Source organism: Pelodiscus sinensis, chromosome 6, assembly GCF_049634645.1.
Source record: "Pelodiscus sinensis isolate JC-2024 chromosome 6, ASM4963464v1, whole genome shotgun sequence".
Taxonomy (NCBI): Eukaryota; Metazoa; Chordata; order Testudines; family Trionychidae; genus Pelodiscus; species Pelodiscus sinensis.
In genome coordinates this window covers 75,382,037-75,407,521 of record NC_134716.1, presented here as the reverse complement: position 1 = coordinate 75,407,521, position 25,485 = coordinate 75,382,037, and the positions used below count along the sequence as shown (strand labels likewise).

The following is a 25,485-nucleotide window of genomic DNA, read 5'->3' as shown; positions in this document are numbered from 1 at the left end:
ATGGTGTAGACGGAGCTTGATCCTGCCTTGAGGGCGGGGGGCTGGACTCGATGACCTCTCAAGGTCTCTTCCAGTCCTATTATTCTATGATTCTATGATACCAAAGATCGTGCAGCTCTTGTCTCTGAGTATGGCGACCTTTTCTCCTGTACCAGGCCCTTTCTCTCTCTGCAATATTTTAATATCCACATTATCCCGTGCACCCATTGTAATGTTTATGATACCTGTTTTTAAAAGGGTGACAATAATTGAAGTCAGTGCATGGGAGTAATTGAGAGTAAAATTTAACCTAAAATCACTAGATCATCCTTAAGATCTATGGATTCCAAGAATGTGCTTCTGTGCCTCTATGCAAATTTTCTATGAAGGAGAAATGTATGAACAGCACTGAAATTCCTAAGCTTTAAACAAAATCTTTAAGCAAACATTTACTATTTTATCTCAGAAATATAACTCAAACAACTCCTGAAGTTAATCTTAAATTCCCACCAAAAAATCTTCTGCAACGTAAGATAATAAATCTTTTCCAGTGTAAGAGTATAATGAAATTTCAGGTTGCATAGATTTTCCTTAGAAAAAGATAGAGAAGCAGTTTAAAACCGGGCCTAGAATAAAAATTTGAAATCAATTTGTTTACATCTCACTAATGTTTCAGGATAAGATACATATATTTCAAAATATTTTTAAAAAAGCTGATTTGTTCATTTGAATTAGTGAAAAAATATTCACTAATCTAATTATTTTTGTGTGTTCAGATCATTCAAAAATAATTCAGTTGTTTAAAGCAAGACATTTGGCAGGGAATGAATCCATGATACACTGTAATCTGTCTGTCAGTTTCATAACCGCTAAAATCTACCTGGATAAGTGAACATCAGAAATACAATCAGCTTATTATTAAATAACAAGAGTTTTAACAAAATATATGTAGTGTAGTAATCAACAATTTCAGTCTCTCAAGTAAGTAGTGCATTTTATAAATAGATTTTAAAAAACAGCAACAACCCACCTACATACATTATGTTCTCCCTGTAAATAATTTGTTTCATCTCATAAATTAACAAGAGGCAAGAGATTCAGACTGAAGTCTGGCATTCTGCCCTGAGTTCATGCTATTGTGTGTTCTGTTTTTTTAGCTAAGAAAAGGAGGTAGCCCTGTTCTCTGTTGTGATCTGACCTGTACATGGGATGCAGGGGGTAGAAAGCTCTCAGAGACAGCCCCTTGAGAACAATTCTGTTGGAAGGTGTAATATATCTGGCATTACATTTCTACACTAGCTCCTTTCTCTGAGTCCTCAGTGCAAGGGGCATGTTGGGGCTTGTAGGGAGCATACTGGCAAGGGAATTGGAAAGATAGGGGAGGGGTTGTGGCCATAGTGTGCTGTGCTCTGGCTATTTTTGTTTTCTGTGGACCATTAAAAAAAAACCTCTAAGGCCAGCTAGGCTCCTTCTTGCCACAGAATACAGAGAGTGAGAAAATGCTGAGTGCATGTCTTCTAAATGATTTTCATACTTTTTTTTAATATAATGTAATCATGACCCATCAGAGAATAACTAGCCTTCTGGATCATGCCAATTCCAGAAGAAGAAACCTTCTTCACAGCAGGTTGGCCTTTACAGAAGAAAGTTTATTTGCTGCAGAAGGCTCAAAAAGAGTCAGCTTCCTGTGCAGTAAGCTGCACAGTTGACAAGTGGGGAGGAACTTTCATATAAAATAACTTGCCTTCTACATCATCCTGCTCTAGATACACATAACTCCTTCAGCCTGTGGGACTGGCTACAGTAGAGGAGGCAGAAGCCTCCTTCCTCCTTTTCCTTCTCCTTGATTTCCATTTGTATTGAGAAAAGTTTGGTTATTTGTCAGGCTACACATCTCCTTTCCTGAAATGGAGTTAAGGCTATGGATTGACTGATGTTTTCAGACTTACGAGTTTTTGATGAAAAAACAAGTGATAGCATCTACTTATTAATATCTTCATACTCTTAAGGCTTGTCTATACTTACCTGGAAGGTCGAATTAAGATACACAATTCAAGCTACATTCATTGCATAGCTGGAATCGACATACCATAATTTGACCTTCTACGCCATTTCCACAGTAGGAGGTCAACAGGAACAAATGTTCCCATCAACTTTTCTTACTCCTTGTGAATTGAGAAGTAGCAGCATTGATGGGGGCATCTTTATAAGACCCACTTCATTGAACTCCAGAAGACTGGCCACCTTAATGTTGGTCTTCCTAGTAGTAAAGACATAGCATGAGCACTTGATCGCCATTTCTAGTAATACAGAAGGGAATCAGATAACTTGAGGTGGCCAGAAAATGCCTAATGAAACATTCTGCAGCTACTGATGATTGGTTCAGCTTCAACAACTGTGGAGACAACAAGCTCTATGAAACTTCTGAGGGCCAAAAGATATAAGGGGTCATTTTGGATAGACATTAGCCGCAATTCAAACAGAAATGGAACTTATCTTAGTATGAAAAGGACCTTAGTTAACTTATTCCTCCATTTCTGAAGGCTGTTGTTTCCTGGCTTTGGCTACAAGAGAAAATTCCAAAGTAACACAAGAAAGGCCACTGTTGCTGTATTTCTAGTTAGAAAGGAAATACCAGAGGTTTTGTGAGAAACCCAATTCTCATGTGTTTTCCAGACCAAACTTTAGGATATCCTTTAGATAAACATCCAAACTTTGGGATTTATTTTGACCCCTTTGCTTCTGTTGCAGTTTGCTCTGCACTTAAATTCGGAGTAAGTAAAAAGCCATTTTAGAAGGCTATAAACAAGGTATATAGTATGGTATCTTGAACAGATACGGAGTATTTTCACAGGGTAAGGATGAACTGGCCTGGTGTAAGAGGACACATAAATGCCTGCCATTCTGCCATTGTGTGTGGCTTGTGTAAAGATGCCTAAATCCTGACACCTGTTGCCCAACTGCTGCCTAAGACCCAGTGGGATTCACAAAGTAGGTGTTCCTTTACCTATCATAGTGGCAGGGCTCAGTTTGGTAGAGGTAGTTAGAAGCTGCCTGAGAGCACACCTACCGGCTTATGCCCTGCACAAAACAGTGGAGGAGTTATGCCCTTTTGCTCAGTAGCCCCATGGTTAGAGTACTCTTACTGCTGAACTAATGCCCACTACCACCATCTTCCTTTCTCTTGAGAAAGTGCTGATCTGAATTAAGCATTTAACTCCTTTTGAAAGGAGTGGGACCCCTCTCCTTAGCATTTCTAATTGGCTATAGTGTATGCCTCCTTATTCAATTCACTTTTTCTGAATCCTTTCTTATGCGTCTAACTCTTCTCATGCATTGTTTAGTGAGTCTGAATACCTAACTCATGGCTCAGGATTCCAATGGGTGATGGGTAACTAACCTTAGCTGGTACAATGCTTAGTTTTCTTTGTGGATCTAGTGTTCAGACACTACCACAATACTACTACTCATCATATTTATTGGGGTTTTTGGTATGGACTTTTCCTTAGTCTTTTTATAGAGAGGTTTTTAAAGTTGAAAACTATCTGATATGTTAGTAGGAGCTTGTAACCCATATGAGCACAACATTCAACTGAATTATAAGGTGTCTCTGAGGCTATGTCTACACTACAGAGTTATCCTGGGCTATTGCAGGTATTCCGGAAAAACTCTGCTGTGTCCAGGGAATGTGTTCACTTTTTCGGATCAGTTTCCGAAAAAGTGGGCAGGTTCTTTTGGAAGCCCCGAATTCTTTATTTTATGAGGAATAAGGGCTCTTCCAAAAGAGGAGGTTTTTCCCACATTTGGCTCTGTGTAGACAGACCAAACATCGGAAAAGCCTCTTCTGAAAAAAGAATCAGAAAAAGGTACACAAATTGCAAACCGCAATATGTGTACCTTTTTCTGAAAAATAACTGCAGTGTAGGCGTAGCCTAGATGTTGTGCTCTTGCTACCTGCTGCTAACAGCTATTAAAACATTGATGAGGCCTCTTCCGTGCTGTCATTCATTATAACTGTTCTGTCTTGGCCCTTTTAAAAGTTGTACTTATTGAGATTACAAGGAAAGTGAGATTGTGTTTGGATATGAATTTAGGGTAATTTTTGCTCCTGAGGATAGACTGTGGTTGTTTTATGAGCTATAGCAAGAACAGATTCCATTCTGTGGTTCCAAAATTCACTTTGTTCTTATGAGATCAGATAGTCATGTAAGATATTTTCCATCTAAAATAGTAAAAATCTCATAGGAACAAGTTGTCCTGTGAAATCTGATTGCATTAAAATTGGAACCTGAAAATAGGCTCCTTCAAATTTTGGATTCAGCCTTTAGCCAAAACCTGAACTGGATCTGGATATTCTATTCACATTTTGGAATTGAAGAGGTTCAGATTCAAGGTCCTACAGTGGTTTTGGCCCACCTCTTGCTATAAGTTTGAAAATCTTTCTTAAGGAAACACAAAGTCAAGCTGGTGACACATGACCTTCAGAAATGTCTGAGATGCAACATTATGAACGTCTACATGAGCCTAACAAACAAAAACAAAACATAAACCAAAAACAACACCCTAAACTGGTTCTCAAAGTATGATAGAAATCCTTGGAAATTCAACTTTTCCAAGACAGTTAAAAGAAAGAAGACAGTTAAAATTGAGTCTTAAGTGAGGAACATGTGACAAAAGACTTTGATTCTTGTTCTACATCTCAAATTAATCTTTTAAATATAAAGTGAAAGTTAGATTAACTGATCCACCAAGATATTACCCTCATCACATTTAAACCCTCCTTAAAATTCACTTCTTCCTCCATACCAAAGGGAAATTCACTAATTTCTATCTCTATCTCCATTATGTTATTAAAAACAAAGAAATATTTACAGAACAACCAAGATGTGTACATTCCCAAACTGAGTAACAACGGCATGATTACTGCTGCAAGACTTTCCCTCCTTGCTTCTGTCTGTTAATCACCCAAATTTGTTGTGTCTCCTCTAAAATATATATTGGAAGTTCTTTGGTGGTAGGGGCCATGTTTTTCTTGTATGTTGTGTGAGAAATCTAAAAACATTTTGGATGTTATAAAATAATACAATAATAATAATATGTATAAAGATTCTTAGCTTGTGTAACTCAATGTAGAACCATTGACTTTGGTGGGGCTACATTGAGTTACATCAACTGAAGAGCTGGCCCCAAACTTTTGGGTTTCATTAAGAACCTCAAACTTATCATGGTTCTCCAAACAGTATGGGTATGTCTACACTAGCCCCTTAGTTCGAACTAGGGAGGCTAATGAGGGGGACCAAAACTGCAAATGATGCGTGGGATTTCATTTAATTAGCATGTTCCCGGGCAGTTGCCATTTTGGAAATTGACTAGCCCGGAATAACTGCCCACGTCTACACGCGGCAATGAAACGGGAGTTCGAAGTAAATCCCTTAATTCGAATTAGCTGTTAAACCTCATTCCAGGAGGAATAACAGATAATTCGAATTAGGGCTTTACTTCGAACACCCGTTTCACTGCTGTGTGTAGACGCGGGCAGTTATTCCGAGCTAGTCAATTTCCAAAATGGCAACCACCTGGGAACATGCTAATGAAGCTTCATTTGCAATTTCAGTCACCCTCATTAGCCTCCCTAGTTCAAAGTAGGGGGCTACTGTAGACATACACTATGAGTGGTGGACAAGCTTTATACCTTACTCTCTGGGATTTTCCTCTCCCTAACAAGCCAAACTCCAGATTTATCTTTAAATATCTTCAGAGGGCTGAGAGAACAATGGCCTGCTGGTCCTTTTTCCTTCAGTGTTAATGGGGGACACTTGGCTGACCTTTTTGTCTATGATTGGGATTTAAGAGCAAGGATTGGAGAACAATGACTGGAGTAGAAGGAAGCTATATGATTTTGGTAGCTGTGATTGTATGGGGAGAACTTATTGGGTGCTGCATATTCATGTTAGTGCTGCAAGTAGATTGAGGAGGGTGTCAAAGGATTATAGATGAGAGAAGGGGCCCTGACTCAGTGAAAGAATCTCTAAGGAGTATCACAGAGGTGGGGGTTTGTGGTTGCCACACTAGAGGTGGTAAGAGACGCTTTGCCTTAAGCATCAAGAATACTTTTTATAATTTGTATGGGTTTCACAGCAAAGATTACAAAACAACCACTGACTTTGGTGAGTGTTATGCATATACATAGACCACAGAACTGGGCTCTAAAATGTTACCAAAAGTTTAGTAATAGAATTCCAAATAATTAATTGGTTGAAATAGAATGCAAAGCACACTTAATAAAATGTAATTACTAATGGTCATAATCATAATACTGCAGTCCACATTCAGGCAAAACTCTCCATTGAACTGAATGCAAGTTTCACCTGTCTGAGACTGCAGGAGCAGGACCGATACTACTGATGACTTTCATAATGTTCAGGTGCCTCTTGAAGACTTAAACGCATGTGGTGAGGCGCATGATGGGTGATTATTTTATTACACAAGCCCTTTGCTATGCCTTGTGAATTCTTTCTTGATTTTTAATGTCATTACTGGATGATACTGGTTTACTAGTAGTAGACTTTTTTCAGGGGTATAATGTCTATGTGTAATGTTTTCCCTAATGATTTTAAATTGGGACAGGTATGTATATGGCTGTTAGAGCAAGAGTGGCTAATGAATGTTGATATTGAGTATTACATTGTCTTGGTATCACTTGATGGAATCAAAAAGAAAGAACAAATAGTGAAAAAATAGTAAAGCTAGACATTTCTACAATTTTCATATTCTTTACTTCCTTTTTTTCAGTCATTAAGGTCTTAAAGAGAAGAATTAACAAGGGAAATAACTGAATTTTTAAGAGAGCAAAGATTCATAAAGGTTTGTATTGTTGGATTGGTTGTTTATCAGTTATTAGTCATCTTGGTTGAATTTTATTTATTTTTATCACTGGCAAATATTGTCATATAGACTAATATATCAACATACTACTGCTGAGGTCAGTTACAGATATCAACTCCACAACATGAAACACCTTTTGTATGTATAAATAGAGAATGATTGTACCTATGTTTGTCTGCACAAATGGCCATTATCTATTTTATTCAATATGTAAAGTTACTTAAGGTGCTTCTGGCGAACTTCAGCTGTCTATGCATTTATCCCTTTCAAACTATATACATTGAACTTGAGTTTAGAGTGCTAATTTTAGATTTAAACATAAAGCACATTGCACTTTTTAGAAGCTGTTTTCTTTTCTAAAACTTTGTTTTGTTTGTCTTCTTATAAATGGAATTATTGGTACTGACATCATTGTGCTAGCAGCCACTCTAAGAATAACAATTAGTATACAAGGATAACATTTTGTAGAATATATTCAGGAAAAGAAGACCCAGTGAACAAAAGAAATGCTATGAATATTTCTGCTCAGTATGGGGGTGAGGTAGGCAGCAGAGAGGCCACCCGGGGGCTGTAGTGTCCCATGCAGTGGAGCCAAGAACTGTGGCAACTTTATGATGGGATTGTATCGGGAAACTATGGGCAAGTCAGGGAAGTGGTAGCGGTGTCTCGTCCGTTGCACAGTAGTCCATAGCTACCTAAGTCCTGAAGTAGAAGCATGGAAGCTAAGGAGCTGTACCATGTGCTGCCACCAGGCTAATAGGAGAATTCCATAATCCACCACCTTCTACCATCCGTATTTTCCTATGGGCAAAGCCATTTTACTGTAACTTTAAGTAGAGGAGCAAAATTTGATCCAGTTTCCTATGAATGCAGTAGGAATGTTGATTAAGAAAAATGAGGAGTATTGGGATCTATTGATTTACATAGAAAATATATTAATATCCATTTTGAGGTCTAAGAAGGCAATTTTTCACTATATAAAGAAAAATGCTTTGTAAATGTATTATTTTCATGACAATACATTAAATGTTTGTTAATAAAAAAGTCAGTTAGACAAAATATAAGCTATTAGGTTTAATTCTTTTTTTCTCTAGTATAATTTCTTTTTTAAACTAGTGTAATTCCATTTATTTCAGTCAAGTTCTGCTTTATGCACATATAAACGAGGGCAAGATACAAAATACTATCCAGCTCTGATCTGAAAAGCTTTACATTAGCTTTTGAAGAACACAACATATAGTCATTCTGTTATAATTTTTGCCAAAGCTTTGTGGTTAGAACGCATTTATAGATATACACACTGTGGAATAATGAATATAATTGTCTTCCAGACACTATAGTTTGGGATTTATTGGAAAAGAAAAACATATGGTTGAAAGCTGAACTGGTTTGTAGTTACAGCTTTTCAAAATAGATTTAAAAAATAGTTGCAGAGTAAGCAATATTTTACCAAGTATTTAAGCCAGGTCCGAGTGTTGGTTTCTTAGTCCATAAGAAATAGTTGGAGATAGTAATGAATGAATATACTCAGTATTCCAAATTGTAGGGCCTTATTCAGTTTATTTGAAGACAATAGCAAAACTTTTATAGGTTTTGGTGAGAACAGGATTTTTATCACTCAACATGTAATCTCCAATTACATTTTATACAAATATTTCAGGATTTAATTTAGTATATTGTAACTGTTTAAATTTGAGGATTGGAGAAATTACAAGCACAATGACCAAAAAAGGATAATTAATTAATCCTAAAATTGGTTGTATAAATTGTATCTAATCTGAAATCTCCACTTTGCATTGTGTATAGCCTAATCATCATTCTAAAAAGTGAACTTCTTTAGTGAAGTTGTGTTTAATAAAAGGGACTAATAAAATATTTTTTTGAAATCAACTGAGGTACAGACCAACTCTATTAAACTCTGTTAGGAGTCTAATGAAATTATCTAGGACTTAGTCACATTAATTGCTGTTATCAGCGCTTTAGGATCAATAAGAGTGCAATGCTGAGCAAATGATAGTCTATCAAAATAAGTTTCAACCCAAAGGTTGTGCACAGTACTTAACTAATATAATATGTACTAATTTATTATTTACTCTATGAATTACATTTATTATGTACATTTATCTTTATATAATTTAATGGTTCTGAGATTTAATGGAGCTACAAGGCATTTGATAGTGAGATTTCTGTGTATAAAAGAACAGTGCTCTACAGATTTATTCTTATTTCAGAGGAATCCAGAACTTTGGTATTCAGCAAAAATTTCTTTTGCTTCTCATAAGTTGTTTCTTTATCAATGTCAATTTGAAAAAAAGGGGGGGAGGAGCCTGATCCAGCTCCATTGGGATCAAAACTCTCATTGATGTTAACCTTTCAGAATCAAGTTTTGCATCTAAGGAAATTCACTAATATGAACTCTTAAAGTTTAATGTTCCATCCCAGCTTTGGCTCCTCAGTCCATTCATATTTTCACACTGGCATAAGCTGCTGAATAGAAGTTATATAATTGTTTACTTAAGCATGCCTCTATGCTTTTATTTTATTTTTGTGCCTTTTATGTCCATGTGACTTGAGAATATGGAGTTTAGTAGTTTATATGGCTTCAGTTGTTCACTATGTATAATTTTCAAGTTTCTGCTTGCTCACTTGTTAAAATGTTTTCATGTTTTCAATTTAATACAACAATTTGTAAAAAATGCTGTGAAGCAACGTTAAAAGGATGAGTTATTGAAATAGAAATTCATAATAAAAACATTTGTTTAAAAATATGTCTTAACAGATGGACTCATTTCCCCATGTTTTCACATTAATTAAAATCTTATTGTCCTGGAAAAATATCCCTATCCCCTCTCCTTCCTTTCTCCCCCTTCTCATCGCCCCCACATGCATTCAGTTTGTGGTGTCATAAAATTTAAACATTGTGCAAACTAATGATAAATTTAGGAAAAACACTGTGCAAAGAAAATACTTTCACAAAGCCTTTGTTTGATTGTAAATTATTTTTAAGAATTATTTCAAGTTTTTAAAATTCACTCACTTTTTATTGTACAGTTAACCCATCATGGTATGCATATGGAGCTTTTAAGGCATTTGAACATCAAATTAGGCTACTAATTCAGTGAGAATTCTACAAACAAAAACCATCCTATCTCAATAGAAATGAAAAAGGTAATGATTTGTTAAAATAATTTGCATTCAAAGAAAAGAGTATGAAGAGACATGTTTGCTGGCTGCAAATGTTCCTAAGTAGTTCTGTGGGTAATCCTAAAGGTCCTTTTGAATTCTGATTTAAAAGAAACAGTTTAAAAGAAATAACTAAATCTTTCGAGAAACTTTTCCTGTACAAAGACATTACAATAAAGTACCACATGAAACAGAATATGAAGCATGTTAGAGAGCTTATCTATTTTCAGTCAAAAAAGTTTTGAAGTCTGAGCTATGATTGTAGACCACAGGTATTAGATCATTGTAGACAGCAGATCAGCTTTAAAGACTTAAATTATTTTTTCATTGTTTTGTCCATTAAAACTCACCAGTGCCCTTCGGCTTCTCCAGGAAGTTGTACCCGTCAGCACCTGCTGAGGGCTTCGTTGATCAAACTGACAGGTAAAAAAATTCCTGTAGAATAAAGCCAGACCAGCTGGCTTTGAAGAGAAACCCCCCAGTTTGGGTTGTGTTTGCCTCACTCACCCTCTACTCTGAAGACAGAAGCTTTTTCCCTTTTAGTTGTTGACCTGTAAGATGCGTGATCCCTGTGCACAAGTGTCTGGCAGGCCTAGGTGCACCTGCTCCTGTCACTCTAAAGTAAATTTAGCTGTAAAAGGTATCACTGACAACTAGACCTTTGTCAGCGCTGGCAAAAGAACATAGAATTACTGTTCCCCCAAAGTATGCTGAAAGTTCAAATGGAAAATATCAAAATCAGTCATTTCATCCAAAAGTCATTCCTTTGAGGAAAAAATGAAATTGCTTTCATATGGCAAAGAAGTTTCCTTTTTTACATAGACATTAAAATTACATTTCCAAGAATAAGCTCAGAACAAGACAAGTTTTTGTTCTATTAATTGTGGCTGGAAGGAAACTTTTTTAATGGAAATACAGCACACATACATTTCAATTCAGGCTATTAAACTGTGTTAAGTATTGAAGTTGATTGCCTTTCTTTTCACTAACTCATTGTGCTTTTTTATCCAAAGAAATATTAGACGGCTAAAACTTCTCAAATAGGAGGTATTAATCTCACTCCCAAAATTAGAAAGCATGTAGTGTTGAGAGACTGGATGTCAAAATTACATGTTCATAATGCTTATGCTTTGAGAATGGTAGCTAATGTACATGGAAAGCCATTAGATTTTGAAGCATTCTAAATTTGGAAGGCTTGTCCTTATTGGATTATGGTAAGGGTACAGTATTCATCATTTATATGCACCCCTTACTTTCTTCTTCTTCTTCTTCTTCTTCTTCACTTCAGGAGAATGAAATATAGGTAATTTACATTAATATGCCTATCACAGAGTTTTAAAAAGTTGCAACAAAGGTTGTATTCCTAGGCACATAGCTTCTGCTTGAAAAATTACATATGGCACTTAAACGTAAAGAAAATTTCCAAAATATCTGTTTTACAATATTCCTATTTAAAAGAGGCAAAAATAATGGGGGGATGAGCAAAAGCCTGGGTCAGGAGCTTTTTGTAAAATAAACAAGTCCCTGTTTACTTGCTGTATATAAACAACCACTCACCAAACTGTATTTCTCTGCAGGGGCACCACTTTCAGATAAAAACATGGACCTGATTGGCATCATCCAGTATCCATGGAAACCCTGGTAAGTGCCTCTCTCAATGTGCACTTCTCTGATTCAGGGTTTAAAAGCTGAGTACTAAATAAGTGAGTGTTTTATTTAATAATTATACAGGAGGTACTTTTTAGAAGCTTGCTAACGAGAAACAGGTTCTTGTTTTTTGTGTCATAATAAAGCCCTTATGTTTTCACTATATTTAATAAAATCACGTGTTTCATTTCAAGCCCTCAATCAGATCTCATTCTTAAATACAAAACAACCTTCTCAATGTCCTAATGAATGGGAGTTCAGAACTTTTTTGAAGACCCATTAGTGTCTGAAAAATAAAGATCATAGTTCTTGTTCCTCTCATGTTTAGGCACTGCTCTAATTGAAGTAAGTTTAGTTTTCCCATTTAAAAAAAGGGAAAAATCATTAATAAAAATAGACTTCTTTTGTTTGTGAAAAATAAATAGTTATAAACATTTGAATGGCTGTTTGCTAGGTCACATAAGGTAGCATCATAGCAACAAAGTAATAAAGAAGATGATTTAATTTAGAAGTAAATCAGAGAAAAACAATGATTTTGTTATTATGAGAAATAAGGCAGTTAATTCTTACATATTCATAGTTCCATACAGAGAAGTATTATAGATATTAATTAAATTTATTTCCAAACTTATTATTCTGCAGAAGATCTAGATGCAAAATAAAAGGAACAGATTACTTTAAAGTTGCCTTAGCACTTTGAATTTTGCCATCAAAATTGTTTAGCAAGTCAGTATACCTGATTTAAAATAAAAACATTTCTCAGTACAGTTTGATTTTACTTAAGGATATTTAGATTGTCATCTACTGGGTATCATTAACATTTATAAATTTTTTAAAAGTGCTAACTCAGTCATATAAATAGAGAGTTTATTTCTCCCACCTGAACCAGCTTGTAGTTCTACAATGTTCCATTAATTACAACTATTATCAGAAAAAATACATTTTTATCTAGAAAGATCCAGTAGCTGTCACTGAAATCTAACTGATTTAGAGTCTTGGTTTGCTTAGCTTTACGGCTTTTCATATTATTTTCATTTACTCCCATTATTTTTTTTATTTGCTACCTTGTCTCAGCAACCAAGTCCCTGCTGAGTGCAGATGGCACAAATGATCCCTCCGTTGATTAAGCCAGAACGACATTTGCAGACACTCCACTAACTGTAATAAAAATTGTTACTTTAGCACATAACTGAACCAGGATCTCTGTATTAGTCTGTACATTTAAATGTGTACATTTACTTTACAGAAATGTGACAGCTTTATTTAAATAGCCTGATTCTAGCATAGGCTTTCTGAACTTGTTTGGCTTTCTATTACAATTTTGGTAGAAAATCTCTATGTGGGCTGGCCATTCACTTAGCAGATAGTGCTGTGGACTGCCACATGACACTTAGGACTGTAACTGCCCTCAGGAACTCTCACTCTTTGTGCCAGATAGGCATTTAAGAGAGGTGAAACTCTCAGCCTCTGGGGAAAGATGGAGCACATACAGCTATTTGGTACTTTTCCTCTACATCATGTGCCTCTCTGTGTCCCTGTCCAAAGGTCATGGTTTTTGGGGTGTGGCCAGGAAGTAGAATGAAACAGTAGCTCCACTCCAACACTGTGAATTCAACCTACAGATACACAAAACCTTAATCTTACCCCCCATCCTGAACTGTGTATCTATGTATTTGAATAACTGTATGTGGGAAGGCTTCCCTGGTAGGCAAGAGTGCACATATGACACATATTGGGCCTGACCCTGTGAATTTGAAATCAATGGGATTTTTACCATTGACTGAAAGGGAGCAAAATCAGCTCTTTTATCACCTTTAACAGAGTAGAAAGTCTGAATCTCCACAATCCCAGATCTTGAGCGGGTAAAGGGATAGTTTGAGCACATACAACTTTATCCAAATAATAATAGCTTTAATCTTTTTGATTTTTAGTCATTAATACAGGGTATCTTTTATCTAGTATTTGATAGAGAATTATTTCCAAATGCTAGACAGGCGCCTTGAGGCATACTGCAGCTAAAGTATATCTTCTCTATCCTGCAAAACAGAGATAAAATCTTTGGCCCAAACTTCAGCTTTTGTATGCTCAGAAACTATGGCAAAGTGCTCAAATAGCATGATAATGGGTAAGGTATCTAATTTTGGGTAGACAGATCATCAGCATATGCCCAATTATTATAATTGTGGGGTTTTTTTATAAATCATTTTGGTAGCACAGTTTATATGCCATTTCTAAACCACAAATAAAACCCTGAAAACTTTACAGTGTACATAAGACAAGAGACTAACAAGAAGACATGGGGAGAGTCTGAGGATCATTCATAAGAAGAGGAGAGGCAAGCAGGAGGGGATGTCTGAAGAGGCAGTTTTTAAGGAGGATAGATGAAAGGAGGGCACTGACAGATGAGAGCAGAGCAGGCAGAGCCTCCTGAATTAAAAGGTACAGTGAAAAAAGTACAGTAAAACCTCTGTTATCCGGTACGCTCGGGGATTAGGGCATTCCGGTTATTTAAAAATTCCTGTTATCTGCAGGACCCATCAACCTAGGAAAAAACAATGGACAATAATAGTAAAACTCAAGTTATTAATATTGGTAGTTTTGTAGCGTGAGGCAGTTGGCCTCACATTTCTATTTTGAGTTAAAGATGGCTAGTACTTCTTAAATAAAAAATTGTTAAGCTAATCATGGTAAACCAAGCCAGGCCTCTGAACCTGAAGATGTGACAGTATTGTGGCTGGGGGCAATGCCTGTTAATAAAGTTTTCTGGTTAACACAGTGCTGGATAACAAACATTTCACTGTAAAATCCCTACAATCTGCACAGAAACATAATAGAGGCCCAACTTCAATGTCTACCCCAAATTAAAAAACACAGGAGGAGAACTAAAAAAGTGCCACAATGTCTTAACAACCAAGTAAAAGAAACAGTGAGAGATAAAAAGTCATTGTTTAAAAAGTAGAAGTTAAATCCTAATGAGGAAAATAGAAAGGAGCATAAACTCTGTCAAATTAAGTGTAAAAATATAATAAGACAATCCAAAAAGAATTTTGAAGAACAGCTAGCCAAAAACTCAAAAAGTAATAGCAAAATGTTTTAAAGCACATCAGAAGCAGGAAGCTGGCTAAACAACCAGGGGGGGGGGGGGGGGGGGAGGCACTGGATGATCCAGATGCTAAAGGAGCACTCAAAGATAATAAAGTAATTGTGGAGAAACTAAATTAATTCTTTGCTTCAGTCTTCACTGCTGAGGATATTGGGGAGATTCCCAAGCCATTATTTTTAGGTGACAAATCAAAGGAATTGTCCCAGACTGAGGTGTCATTAGTGGAGATTTTGAAACAAATTGGTAAACTTAATAGTAACAAGCCACTGGGACCAGATGGCATTCACCCAAGAGTTTTGAAAGAACTCAAATGAGAAATTGCAGAACTAGTAACTGTGGTTTGTAACCCATCTTTTAAATCAGCTTCTGTAATGGCTACGTCTACACTGGCATGATTTTCCGGAAATGCTTTTAACGGGGCTTTTTTTGTGGAAAACAAATCTCTGCTGTCTACACTGGCCCTTTTGTGCAAAAGTTTTTCGGAAAAAGACTTTTGCCCAAATGGGAGCAGCATAGTATTTCCGCAAAAGCACTCACAATCTTACATGAGATCGTCAGTGCTTTTGCGGAAATTCAAGCAGCCAGTGTAGGCAGCTGGCAAGTTTTTCCGCCAAAGCAGATGATTTTGCGGAAAAACTTGCCAGTCTAGACACAGCCAATGAGTGGAAGATAGCTAATGTGATTCCAATATTTAACAAGGGCTCTAGAGGTGATTCTGGATGTTACAGACCAGTAAGTTTAACATCAGTACCAGGCAAATTAGTTAAAACTATAGTAAAGAATAAAATTGACAGACACAAAGATGAACATAATTTGTTGGGGAACAGTCAGCATAGTTTCTGTAAAGGGAAATCATGCCTTACTAATCTAGTAGAATTCTTTCAGGGGGTCAACAAACATGTGGACAAGGGGGATCCAGTGGATATAGTATACTTAGATTTCCAGAAAGCCTTTGACAAGGTCCCTCACCAAAGGCTCTTAAGTAAGGTAAGTTGTCATGGGATGAGAGGAAAGGCCCTCTCATGGACTGATAACTGATTAAAAGGCAGGAAACAAAGGATAGGAATAAATTGTAAGTTTTCAGAATGGAGAAAAGTAACTAGTGATGGCCCGCAAGGGTCTATACTGGGACCAATCCTACTCAACCTATTTATAAATGATCTGGAGAAAGTGGTAGACAGTAGGGTGGCAAAATTTGCAGATGATACTAAACTGTTCAAAATAGTTAAGAGCAAAGCAGACTGTGAAGAACTTCAAAAAGATCTCACAAAACTAAGTGATTAGGCAACAAAATGTCAAATGAAATTGAATGTTGATAAACATAAAGTATTGCACAATGGAAAAAATAATCCCAACTATACATACACTATGATGGGGACTAATTTAGCTATAATTACTCAAGAGAGAGATCTTGGAATTATTGTGGATAGTTCTCTGAAAACATCTACTCAATGTGCAGCAGCAGTCAAAAAAGCAAACAGAATGTTAGAAATCATTTAAAAAGGGATAGAGAATAAGACAGAGAATAACTTATGGCCTCTATATAAAACCATGGTATGCCCAATCTTAAATACTGCATACAGATGAGGTCACCTCATCTCAAAAAATTATATTGACATTTGAAAAGGTTCAGAAAAGGGCAATAAAAAATATTAGAGGTTTGGAACAGGTCCCACATAAAGAGAAATTAAAAAGACTGGGACTGCTCATCTTAGAAAAGAGGAGAACAAGGGGGGATATGATAGAGGTTCATAAAATAATGACTTGTGTAGAAAAAGTGAATAAGGAAGTTATTTACTTGTTCCCATAATGTAAGAACTAGGGGGTCACCAAATGAAATTAATAGGTAGAAGGTTTAAAACAAACAAAAGGAAGTTTTTCTTCACACAGTGCACAGTTAGCCTATGGAGCTCCTTGCCAGGTGATGTTGTGAAGACCAGGACTTTAACAGGGTTCAGAAAAGAACTAGATACATTCATGAAGCTATTAGCCAGGATGGGTAGGAATGGTGTCCCTAGCCTCTGTTTGTTAGAGGCTGGAAATAGATGACAGGAGAGGGATCACGTGATTATTACCTGTTCTGTTCACTCCCCCTGGGGCATTAGCCACTGTCGGCAGACAGGATACTGGGCTAGATGGATATTTGTTCTGACCCAGTATGACCATTCTTATGTTTTTATGTTCTTATATTTTAGAGGCTTCAGAGAGGGGAAAGACCTCAAAGATTTGTCAATTCTGGTGCCTAAAGTTGGAACAGCTTGTGGGGGAGGGGGACAGCTAGACAAGAAGTGGTTTGATATGCCAGGCAATTGACTACAGGCCCTGAGTAGTTTGCACATTGCTGGCAATGCCCAGAGATGAACTGAGCCCAGAGACACATCAATAACAGGAGACACAATCCTTTTCTTGTTTCGTTTATGAATTGTCCAATGCCAAAGAGATAAAAATTACATGTGAAAGTAAGTGATTACTAATTGGGATGTATTTAAAAAATAAATTATATACACATGTACACACACAGCTTATTAAAAAACTACAGCATCTTATTGTGAAGTTAATAAGTTGACAGATTCATTATTTAGGTTTAATTCAGTATATGAAGTAGGAGTATTTAGAACAAGCATTTTAGAGGTTCCATTTTTCTATAAGTGGAAAATAGAATTCCACAAAAAATCCCGTATACAAGCAGTGTTAATTACTTCCTATACTTGTTAAAAGTCATGTATATTTATCTGTTTTGTCCTAAGTTGCTGTAAAGTCCAGTTTTAAAAATTTGCCCTGTTCGGAGTACTAAGGACTTGTTTTGGGTCTGCCCTGTTATTTGAACTAATGGTGCTTACTAATGAACTAGTAAATGGACCTCCTGCTTGTTTTAATATATGATTTTTCATGACATATGAATTCCTGAGTTGAAAAATATAATTATAGATGGAGCTGGTAGCACAGCCTGTACTTAAGGTTGTTTGACACTTTCCATTATAAGATCCTATATTCCTAACTCTAACTGTTCAGGCTGAAATTTTCCATGCTGGGTGTTTGCCTCAGGCTTATTTTTTTTTAAAACCTTTCAGCTAAAATGGTCCAGCCATTCCCAAGATGGAGATTAGAGAAAAATAGTAAATTTTGCCCATGTTAAAAAATTTCTAACATTTGTTTCACTAAGGGTATGTCTACACTTGCAGCCTAATTCGAACTAGGGCCGCAAATGTAGGCATCAGAATTGCAAATCAAGCCCAGGATTTAAATATCCCGCGCTTGATTTGCAACTTCCCGGCCAGGCACCATTTTTTGAAATTTACAAGCCCGAAGTAAATGCCTGCACCTATACGCAGCAGTTAAACGGGCGTTCGAAATGAAGCCCTAGTTCTAACTACCTGTTAAACTTCATTGCAGGAGGAATAACAGGTAGTTCAAATTAAGGCTTTATTTTGAATGCCCGTTTCATTGCTGCGTGTAGATGCGGGTATTTACTTTGGGCTTGTAAATTTCAAAAATGATGCCCAGCTGTGAAGATGCAAATCAAGCATGGGATATTTAAATCCCAGGCTTGATTTGCAATTCTGAATGCCTACATTTGCACTCCTAGTTCTAATTAGGCTGCAAGTGTAGACATACCCTCAGAAGCATTAGTATCTCCATGGTTTGGAGCAGGGCTTAAAATTTGCCAGGCATGGCAAAGAGATAAAAATTACATGTGAAAGTAAGTGATCCTGGTTTCAGGATTGTGCCTTTTATTGTCTTTATGAAAGATTACACAAATAGGGCCAAGTGATAAGCCTCTGAAAAGTAGCTGTCACACATACTCAATAGAGATTGGTTTGACACCCAGGCAACTAAGGAGGAAGTGATTAACTGTATTGTAATGCAAATACACAAGGGGGCATTTAAGGTTCCATGGGCTACTTAAATCTAGCATTTTCTAATTTTTGCATGTTTTACTCTGCAATCTTAGCATTTATTTACTGTAGGGGTTTTGGAACCCAGTGCAGAGAGTGGGTTGAGCTGGTTGCTCCAAGTGGGATCTTGTAGAAAGGATTGTGCCTCACCAGCATTCCCAGTACAAAGGAATGAATTGCCTCCATTCTTCCCCCATCCCCCCTCATGTACCTCTAGGGCTGGTCTATAAATTTTCCCTGGAATTAGGAAGATGTATTACTGCCCCTCATATACCTTCTTATACTCCTGCATGTCCCAGAAAAAATGCGCCCCTAATAGATTGAAAAATCTTAGATTGAATTGATATATTTTGAAATAATGAGATGTTCAATGGCCATTTATTTATAGCATGTAATTCAATTTCTCTGAGGGTTGTGTGGTGTTTTTTCATTAATGCACATATTGATTGAGATTGAGACAAGCGTGTTTCCTTTAAGAGCCTCTGATTTGGACAATTATCCAAAATCAGATTATAATAAATGACAGTCTTAAGAATTTTGATTAACCTCAAAATAAATGTTACTTTGGGAAAATCCTGTCAGATGCACTAATGATAAGTTGTAAAGTACTAGTAATCGCATGCATAGCTTTACAGATAACGTTAATTGATACCTCCCTCCCAAACATGTCTAAGACATCAGTTGCCATGAAGGTGGAATGACTGTAACAGTATATACAACAGTTTATATATATTAAATATGACATGTGTAAAATGGAAAGATAGAGTGCTTACCAGGGTCATGTATTCATGGCCATTTGATGCCTGTGGTCAAGTAAATTTTTAATGATACCCAGTCACTACACACCTTTTAGCCTTCTGAAGACGTAAGTATGCATTGATCTGCCCTTAACCTTTCAGAGAACATCATACATCCCAATAAGAACAGTATATAATAAAGTGAGAGCTTTTTTTTGCCAACTCAGCATTGTCCATTGCGTGACTTATATTGTTTATTCTTTTTTAGTTAGCCCATGTTTATTGTTGTCATTGCCTGGAAACGTAGTATTAGTTTTGTTACATGAAAAAGTGTGAGCAAAATTCAGACACGAATCTAAATTTAAAAAGTCTTCTACATTAATGGAAAATTACTAAAGTGAACATTCTTTCCATAAATAATGTGGCAGAGGCTGATGACATACCCAAATGCTTAAGAATATACTGAGGCCATCTAAGCTAGTAGTTCTCAGCCTTTCAAGACTATTGTATCTGTTTCAGGAATCTGATTTGTCTTGCATACCCCCAAATTTAATTTCATTTAAAAACTACTTGCTTACAAATACAGAAGTGTTACAGCACACTTTATTACTGAAAAGTGCTTACTTTCTCATTTTTACTATCCATTGTATATATGAGAGAGTTTGTCTGTTTGTCCATCAAAGAATGCTTCCTAAACAGTAAGAGCTAGGACCACCAAATTCAGTTTACAGCTTCCTCTTATCATAACTTAATGGTTTGGTTATTCCAGGAAAATGAGATGTGTTTGGAATGGGATTGCTTCTCATAAAACCATACAAAAAAGAGACAGAATCACCAGGCAGGTGAAAGCGTCTAGCTGGCCTCTTTCCCCCCTTCCCCCCACCCGCCATCCAGGACTGCCCCAACCCCAAGCCTCCCACCTTTGAGGTCGCTTCTTTGTGTACCCTAACCCTTCTTTAGTAGTCACTTGTGCCGCACCTATATTAAGTAGAGAGACCTAATTTTTCATATAAAAGCCATAAGAATGCCTTGTAAGTAGACCTTGCCTCCACCTTCTATGATTTCATTAATCCAATGTCTGCTAAGTTGGCTAACACTATGACTTACATTACTGCATTTCCTGTTAGTTTCATATGCCTTGTAGAGTTATTCATCGTGATTGTTTTAGACATTCTTTGTGTCTGGACTCTTCAGAGGCAGAAGTGCCCAGGTCCAAAGAGGGAATTAGGAATTGCAGTGCTGAGAAAATCTGGGATTTAGGTGCCTAAAGCCTAGATTTAGGGACCTAAGTCCCTTTGTGGTCACTACAAGTGGTGCTGCAACTATTTTTAAAGTGGGGGTGTTGAAATGTGCCCCTCCCCACTTGTTTATACATCTCATTGCCCCAGGCTGATGTCATACCTAGGGTTGCCAAGTCTCCTGGATTGGATGGACCAGACACTATTGCTGAAAACAGGAGAGTTGGCAACTAGCCGCAAGTACAGGAGGCTGTGGAGCCCCAGGCTAGCAGTAGGACCCTGAGTGGCAGTGGAGCCTGGGGATGGCAGATGACAGGATCTGGGGTGCAAAAGCTGGGGGTGCTGCAGCCCCCTGCACTCCTACTTCTTGAGCCTATGGTCACTATCATAGGGTTTTTTTTCACAACTGCTTCCAAGTTAGCACCTAAAAACAGCAGGTGAAAACAGACAATACATATTGGTCTGGGAAATACATCCTTTACTCTCAGCTCTCTACTGCTCACTGTCTTTCCTAAACTTGTGTCAGAAAAGACAGAACAATGTCATTTCAAAGCCTGAGTAAGTGATTCTTCTTTTCACATACAGATAAATAAAATTAGAGATGGCTCCTCAGTTCAGATAGACTGTGTCTCAAAAGACCTTCAGTCACAGTTGCTCTCAGTGACTGAATAAGCCCCATATCCACTCTTTCCGTACTACAAAGTACCAGCTCTCTTCAAGTGAAACAGATACATTCATACAAATTCAACAGCTCTTTTTCAAGACAAAATATCATCATCACCTGGCTAAGGAGTATAGTCAAAACAGTGACACAGACCAAAAATCACAATTTTAAAAAAATTAGTCCTGGATACTTGCCAAATAGAGAGCTCACCACTTTCAAAAAACTTTCTGAAGAAAAAGACACTTTTCCCAAGTAAAAACCATCTTGTTTCTGGAAAAAAAATCTTGGTGGGGTGAAGAGAAAAGAAGTGTTTCATAAAGTGTTATCTTGCCAGTTCTAGCAGTGGTGAAAATTTTACTCCCAGTTGTAAATAAACATGAAAGAATCTTCTCTAATGGGTAGCAGATTTTTCATGCTTAAACACAGAAGAAAAATTTTGGAAAGTCAAACTTTCATTTGATAATGTATCACTTCAGTTTTTGGCTTATGTCTAAAGATATGGTTATCTAAATTAGGGCTAGATTGTACCAGTGTGCACCTAAGAGAAACCCTGCTGAGGTACAGTTCCTTCTCTGATTGCTCAGTGGGTAGAGTGGGGAAGTAATTTGCTGCAGGGGTTAGGTGTGCAATGGGAGAAGGAGGGGATTATGACTGCCTGCCAATTAGTCAATAGTGACTCCTGTGGCTGATCAAGAGGATTAGTTCTCAGGGCACAGAAGACAGTCATCACTTCCTTAGCTCTATTTGTGTGTGAGAAAATGTAAGGTTACTTATAAGAAACAACTGATATGATTCCATGTAAATTCTTTTAGTTATACGCTGCACCCAGAGTCTTTGTAACTGTAAATTATCATTATTTCACCAATTAACACCAACTGAGGAACTGGATCTTATATTCTATTATCTTCATACATTTATACAATAGTCTTTGAAACTTTGATCAAGATCACTGTTTTTAAATAGATAAGATCATATAAGCACAGTATATTATGTAATAATGTTGCTAGGGGTCTAGAATAAAAAATGTTGTCCGTGGCTGGTTTGCTCCGATACACTCTATTCAAGGCCCTATGTACTCTGTGGCTAATTTAACCTAAATTCTGCTGCTACTTTTTTCTGTTGCAACAGGGTGGAAGTTCTGCAATAGCTTCAGGCATATTAAAAGTGGAGGTTTTACTAAATTAATTATAGAGAACAAATTATATAAGCAGTATCGTATCCCTGTGCTATTTATTTTGGTATTTCATTCCACTAATTTTATACTACCCATGAATTTTCACTATTGATTGTGCTGCAGAATTTGGTATTGAAACTAGGAAGAAAAAAATAAAGGTTTGGGCCTCTAAGTAAAGGACAGTTGAGGCTTTTAATACTTGGGAAGGTATGGGAAGCAGCTTAGGTAGGATAAATTGTACGTTTCTGCAAAAATACGCAGCTGTGAAATAGTTGACAATTTTGACCCCTGAAATAATCATTATTATGTTTCAGAGTTAATTCAGTAGGTGAAATCAGTGGGTCAGTTTACACTTACAAGAGCTATTTTTTCTAATTTGCTTGCAAACTCAGGCACACATCACCTGGTGAATTTACATTCAATTGGTACTTTGAAAGTTTTCTTTGCAACCATAAGGCCAAAAATGTGCTTTATTTTTAATAAAGAAAGCTGAGATCCTGCCTCAATATTCTGCAGTAGTGGGTGAATTCTTTAGTAATTTTGTTGGCAGAGGACTCCTGACCATTGCCAAACTGGGTGATGAACAAACACAGAAACTTGTTTCATTAACATATTTTCTTCAGTTAGTGTTTAAATGTACTTGAAGTGGCCTTCTGGAAAGCACAGGTCATGAAACAACAATTACTCTTTAGTTCTCAGCTATTCTTCAGTATTTATTTAACTTGACAATAGGATAGCTACAGCTTCACAGTTTAGCTCATTTATTTTTATGTTTTAAATGTTTGTACAGTAGCAAAATGGTTTTGAATATCTCTGTAATAGAACAGTGTTTCATATTGCAGCTGCTTTGGCTTTCTTTAGTTTAGACTCCATGCAGGGTAGGTTGCTTTAGAAAACTGGCAAACTTTAAAACCACTCTTCTGCTAGCCAGAAGTGGTTTCATAATTGTTACAATGTACTTTACCCTCAGCAAAAACCTGTGAAAGCTCATTTTGGAAACAACCGCTAGCATGGGCCAAATGGTTCTGAGGGGGGAGTGCCCATAATCTCTGTTGATAGTGACAGTGAAAAGCTGCATAGGTCTAATTAAAAACTCTTTACATTGAAAGGGACACTTATCTCCTCCATCAGTGTGCAGATAATGGATTTCTTTTATGTGTTATTCAGCAATATATCAATGAAAAGGCTGAAAAGATAGCAAATGATGTAAAGCTTGTACATTCATTTCAGTACATGTTGAATGTCTATTTACTTAATATACAGTGGCCATCATCACTGTAATACGAGGGGCTCAGTTATGAATGCATTTATTCCACAACATGCTTATAACATATGGTAGGTGTTGATATCCTTTTTCTCACTGATACGATTATTGTCCTCAAAGATGATACACTGAAGCATAGTCGGATTAAATGACTGTCTTAACATCATTTAACTGCTTCCATCAGCATGAGCAGGGGGACTAGAAGAGAGACCTGGCAGTCAGAGGCACAGGAGGGAAAAAGCTGAAAAGCCCCACAGGAATGGTGGTGGTCTATGAGGATCTGGATCCATGTAATGGAGCAGGTCTGTGATTTGGCTTCACATCACTGGATTCTTCCATCCTTACAACCCTGAAAGAAAAAGTCAAGCAATTCACTGCAGAGAGGGTCTGATGCAATTTATATGGGTCCCCCCCCCTCTATGGCATGAAATCCCAGCCCATCCTAAAGGGAAGCTCTGAAGGCAGTCACATCTAGCTGATCAGGAGCTATGCTCCTACATATATGTATGCATGCAAAAAAACAGGTCTGATTTTGTTCAGTTACAATGTGTATTGTATTTTTCTCCTCCACAAGCTCCATAAGATTGGCATTATCCTGTAGTAGTGTCACAGCCTGTAGTCGTTTAATGCCACTTCTTCTGAGGCCAGGATTCCACGCCCAAGTGCATTTAGTAGGTCAGTACAGTAATTTTAAATGTCTTTCTTTCAATCTTTTGCCATCTTCAATTATACCTTTCCACCCTACTATTTGTGTAATTTTCTTCTGTCTGAAGTCTCTTTACTGTTGTTCTCTATTGCACAGCATGACAAATTACCCATCAAGCCATATCTTTTCAGCCCAGAATGCGCAATAACACAGAGTCATGGCATTATCACATGTTGTGCACTTTATTTCCTCACAGTTCATTCAAGTGTGTCACTTTATTTTCCGCTTCCTTTTGTCATCACAAAGATTAACCATTTTATCCGTTCTAAACTTTAAAAACAATTAGAAATTCATTGTATTGAAAGCTGAGAGTGAATACCTATTCCTGCTTTTATAAAGTATACTTTTCCTATTATCTGTGGCAAAATTATGTCCACGGAACCTGAGCCTATGAATAAGCAAAAGCTTTGGTCCTTATTATACAGATGAGTAACCTTGGCTGAGGACAAGAGAATTATTTGTAGCCCTTGGCCACTAACCAAATTAACTGTAAGACACTGCTCAGTTTGACAGTGAGTGAGTGCAAGATTCTCTTGGCAGTTATGAAACTCTCTGGACCAGATGTGTGCAACACATAGTTCTCTCTCTCTCTCTCTCTCTCTCTCACTCAAGATAAATACCAATAATTGTACAGCATGTACAGAGATATCTCACAGACATTGCAACTATGTGTTAGAAAAATCAATCAGAATAGCTGAGATAGCAGTGCTGCAGCTGATATGTAGACGGAATCTTTAGAAATTATGATTAAGATGATATAGAGAAAATTCTTTCTTAAATGCTTCATTTACTGCACTGATCATAACTTATTAGTATTCCTCTGGAAGAGTATGCAAGTTAGGTGCCCAGTGACTCCTGAAGGGTCTGCAGCATTAATTTACAGATTGAAGTAAATGGATGGAGCAAATTCAAAGCTCTCATGCTAATACATCCAGTGATTTAGATGGGATCTCCTTAGAGACAGGTGGCTTAACATTTTGATGTAGCTTCTTAAATTGTTTTACAAATC

The 25,485-nt window shown here is 36.9% G+C and overlaps 1 protein-coding gene and 1 long non-coding RNA gene across 11 annotated transcripts in view; both read right to left on the bottom strand.

Annotated features, from left to right (window-relative positions):
• MEF2C (myocyte enhancer factor 2C) overlaps positions 1-10,536 on the bottom strand; it is a 168,620-nt gene extending 158,084 nt beyond the window's left edge. For all 9 annotated transcript variants that reach the window (XM_075932165.1, XM_075932166.1, XM_075932175.1 and 6 more), the window contains exon 1: positions 10,398-10,536. The gene's annotated coding sequence lies outside the window, so the exon portion shown is untranslated. The remainder of the gene's footprint in view (positions 1-10,397) is intronic.
• An 11,837-nt stretch (positions 10,537-22,373) lies between these two features.
• The window catches only part of LOC106732645 (uncharacterized), a 34,353-nt gene continuing 31,241 nt past the window's right edge, over positions 22,374-25,485 (bottom strand). For both annotated transcript variants that reach the window (XR_012904816.1, XR_001368907.3), the window contains exon 3: positions 22,374-24,119. This is a non-coding gene — a long non-coding RNA (uncharacterized LOC106732645). The remainder of the gene's footprint in view (positions 24,120-25,485) is intronic.